At 41.4% G+C, this 4,394-nt stretch overlaps 1 non-coding gene across 1 annotated transcript; it reads right to left on the reverse strand.

Moving 5' to 3' along the window:
* Nucleotides 1-3,264: 3,264 nt before the first annotated feature.
* Nucleotides 3,265-3,371, reverse strand: LOC125497142 (small nucleolar RNA R71). Its single transcript, XR_007273784.1, has one exon. It is a non-coding gene; the product is annotated as a small nucleolar RNA R71 (small nucleolar RNA).
* Between the last annotated feature and the right edge of the window lie 1,023 nt (nt 3,372-4,394).

The raw sequence follows: 4,394 nt of genomic DNA on the forward strand, positions 1-4,394 counted from the left end.
ACCCCTTGACCACAAGTCAAGTTATTCTACCCTTTGACAAATGGGGGTGGATTTTGTTACGTCCTTTTCTAGCAGCCTAGGGACACTTAAGGTTCCTCTTAGTAACCATAAACTACGTAACCAAATGGGTCGAAGGGGAGCCATTGGCCTCCAAAACAGACAAGCAAATCCAAAACAAATTTAGAGGAACCTCATCACCCGTATCGGGATCCTGAGGACTCTCATTCGGATAATGAGCAGCAAACAATGGCCTGACTCGAGACTACTATTCTTGATTCGGTATTTAAACAAGGTTCTCAACTGTCTCCCGACCCCAGACAAATGGCTAGGTCGAAGGGAAGCAAAAATTCGCTAGAAGGCGCCAAAGGAGCATGAATTGATGACCTCCAAAGAGTGTTATGGCGCAAAGTATCAATGGAACACTCCTCCTTGAGTTTGGTCTATGGCAGTGAGTCATCCAACCAGTTGAAGTCAGGATACCCTCCCCTTGGATCACCTTCTATGACTTTGAGCAGAATAAGGAAGGTTAACCGCGACTTAGTCCCTGAATCTAAAGGCAATTCCTTACTCATATCCATTGGCAACAAGCAATGAATTACAAAGCCGAGGGACCTCCGAGTGAAGGCCATACCCATTCATGACGGGGATTGGGTAGTAAGGAAAGTCGAGGGAACATGGCTCGCACATCTGAAAGCCAAGTTGGGAACCAAGTGGGATGGTCCCCACTAAGTGACTCAAGTGATGAAGTTGGGAACTTACTGACTCGAATCTCCCGACAGCGTTCCACTAGCTTGGGCCAGCTGGAACGCGGACAACCTGAAAAAGTACTAAGTCTAAGTCAATGAAGTCATGTAACTTGGTTAATTCTAGTCAGTCTTTATCTTATTATAAACAACTCGGGGGAGGATGGAGTACCCCAAAGCTATCCATGTACTTTTTATCATGAATATAATTATATTCCGAAACAAACTCGAGTTGAGTGGTATCAAACAAGATAAGAGACTAAACGAATTGCACGAAAGTCGTAATTCATTTCTTAAAAATAGAATTCCAAGATAAAGACCTCGATAACATGCCCCTGTGGGCCAGAACTTGTAAGAAAAATAAAAAACAAATTACAAGGCTTGATCTAGGGAAAAGGGGGTTTGCTGGGAGAGATGTCGGCACAAGAAGTCGCTTCCTTAGAAGGTTGAACATCCGTAGATGCATGGCCCTCCTCATCACCAGTATTCTCAGACTGGAAACCCTCGGGGGCCTCCTACTGGTCACCCGCAGGGACTTAAGAAGCCTCCCCGACTTATCCTGCGGCGGGAGCCGCCTACTCAAGGATAATTTGCCAGTCAAACTCTGATATGTCACATTTATATATAGTTTTTAGATGCATTTTGATTGCATTTAGAACTCCTTTGCGTGTTTAGGTGTATAATGGAATGAATTACGTAAGTTGTGCTCTACTACTCCCCATTTGCGTGTTTTGATCATTATCAAGTTACTTTGATGCAAATTGATTATGATTACCTAAGATCAAGCCTATTAATCATTGAAGATGAAGATATCTTGCACAAGGATCACAATGCATCATTTCGGGACAATTTCGAGTTAGAATGAAGCAAAGCGTTGGTGAAAGAAGTGTCAAAAGTGACATCTGTTCACTATTTTGACCATCACTTTTGATATACAACTAATAAGCAAGATATTCCAGTTGGGTTGGAAACTAGACTTCAAGGGCTTTCCAATGATAGGTCACACGCCCCAATCCGACATCTGGTTAGAGAGATACAGCCTTCACAAGTTGACACAAAATCACTGTTTCTCCGCCCGGTCGACCGGGCGGTTTTGCCCGACCGGGCGAAATCAATTTTTCACCAAAATGCAAGGAATGTTAGCCCGGTCAACCGGGCGAGAAAAGATCTAAAATCGCTTGCGCGCCCGACCGGGCGGGTTCGCCCGGTCGACCGGGCGGATTTGCTTTTTTGTCGTAGAAGTTGAATGACCGTCGCCGGACCGGGCGGTTTCTCAGGACTCATTTTTTCGGGTTTTTTAGCCGGTTTTGTAAGAAGTATAAATAGGTTTTTTTATAGTTCCGAAAGGACCATCTCATTTTCTACGTTTTTAGGGCCAAACACTTAGTTTATTCTCTCTACTTTTGTTGAACTTTTACATTGAAAGATTATATAGATCATCGATTTCCTTTTTTATTGTTCTTCGATCATTTGGTATTCTTCTTTACTTTCTTTAATTTAATGAATTCTTTTACTTTGATCATGTTTATTGAGTTCTTTATTATAATGAGTGAGTAGTCTATTTCTAGGGTTTAGAGAGGGAAGCCATGTTTATACCTTTTTTATTGTGGTTTGATGTTCTTCAATAATTGGGTTGAATTAGAATAATTCCTGTTGATTTGTTATACTTGTTTAATTCATGTAATTGCGCAATATCATGAGTTATGTTTAGCTAATAAGAATTAGAATCGAAAGATCGTATTCATTAGAGGCTTGTTACAATAGGTAGATTTGATTATGTTGAGCGACCGTACTGGCATATGTTAATCTAGGAGTTGTTAATGCTGACCAAGGATTAACGAAATACTTCATTTATTCGAACCTCAATCCAAGTGTTGTTGAACTATATTATATTGATTAAACTGGTATAAGCATGGTGGACCGATTGATTGCCCTAGGCTTTTAATTATTTGATAAATAATTCCCATTTTTCTGCGTTATAGTTTAGTCTAGTTTAGTTATTAATTTTCTCAATTATTTTTCCTCTCTAGAAGTAGTTAGATAATTGGACATAAATATGTAGAACTCCTCTCCCTGTGGATCGACCCGTATTGCCAGTTTCTTAAACAGACACTTGCGGTATATTTTAAAACATATCAAGTTTTTGGCGCCGTTGCTGGGGAGGCTAGTTTCTATAGTTTTCTGATTAATTATTTAACTATTTCTGTTGTCTCATTGGAACTTCAAGTTCCAATTGAGGCCATCTCACTGCACATATTTTCTTTGTTTTTTTTATGCCCAGGTGTAAAAGAACAGGTACTCCAGTTCCAACTGATCCTGATCTTGAGAAAACCATCCGACAGCTCAAGAAGACACAAAAGAAGAAAAAGCAGTCTGCTAATCAGGGAAAAACCACGGAAGAACCAACAAAATCAATTATGCCTCCTAAGTCGCTGAAATCTTATGGGGTACCTTCTCCTGGCAATGGAGTGCTATCTCTGACGCATTCTTGAAAGAGTACTACCCTCCCACCAATACTGCAGAAATTAGACATAAGCTTGCTACCTTCCAACAAGAACCCGATGAAACACTGAAGGAAGCATGGAATAGGTTCAAGGATCTGTAAAGAGAATGCCCACACCACAATCTGGATAAGTGGTTCATCACCCAAGCATTCTACAATGGTCTACAACCCCATATCAAGAGTACAATTGATTCATCTGCAGGGGGAGTCTTCTTAGATAAGGAGGTGTATGAAGGGTATAATTTTCTGGCCAACTTAGCAGCGAATGATCATAGTTCTTCCAGGACTATTAGAAAGAAAAAGTTGGATGTTGATGCATATGCCTTGTTGTCTTCACAAGTAGCCCAGTTGAGCATGAAGATGGACTCACTGAAATCTTTGTAGTCTAGTATTCCTCCTATGAGTATTAATGCAATGTCTTCCATGGCTCCTATTACTTCTTCCTTTTGTGAAGTGTGTGGTGTTCAAGGCCACTTTGGTCATGATTGTTGCTACAATCAACCCGATCCGAATCAAATGGCGCATGCAAATGTTTTTCAGCAAAGACCTCCACACAACCCATACTCTAACACATACAACCCTGGTTGGAAAGATCATCCTAATTTTTCCTACAAGAACAACAATGTTCAAAATCCTCAACCTCCACCACAATCTTCCTACCAACCACCACATGCTGCTAGACAACAATATTATCAAGGGGCTCCTCAGAACCCCCCTTCTGGTTTCATTAGGCCTTCACATCAAGGCTATCAGCAGCAAGCTTCTCAGAATGTCAACTCCCAAGAGCCTACTATGTCTGATCTAATGAAAATGATGGTTTCTATGCAGAAAAATCATGAGGAGAGCATCAAGGAGTTGAAGAACACTACCAAACACTTGGAGACTCAACTTGCTCAAGTGGCCGAAAATAATGCACAGAGGCAACTAGGTCATCTGCCGGGACAACCCATCCCAAAGGAGACTGTCAATGCCGTTACAGTTCGTAGCGGCAAAGTTTATGATGCTCCTCCCATGCCCATTGATGATGATGCTCCTAGCAAGGAGAAAGAGGTGGTAGAGGAAGAAGCGGAGAAAAGTTCGATGTCTGAGGTCGAACTAGCTAAGGAAGATCAGACAGAAAAGCGGAAGGCAAAGGTTTCTGAAACGCC

This window comes from Beta vulgaris, chromosome 4 (assembly GCF_026745355.1).
Source record: "Beta vulgaris subsp. vulgaris cultivar EL10 chromosome 4, EL10.2, whole genome shotgun sequence".
Classification (NCBI taxonomy): domain Eukaryota; kingdom Viridiplantae; phylum Streptophyta; class Magnoliopsida; order Caryophyllales; family Amaranthaceae; genus Beta; species Beta vulgaris.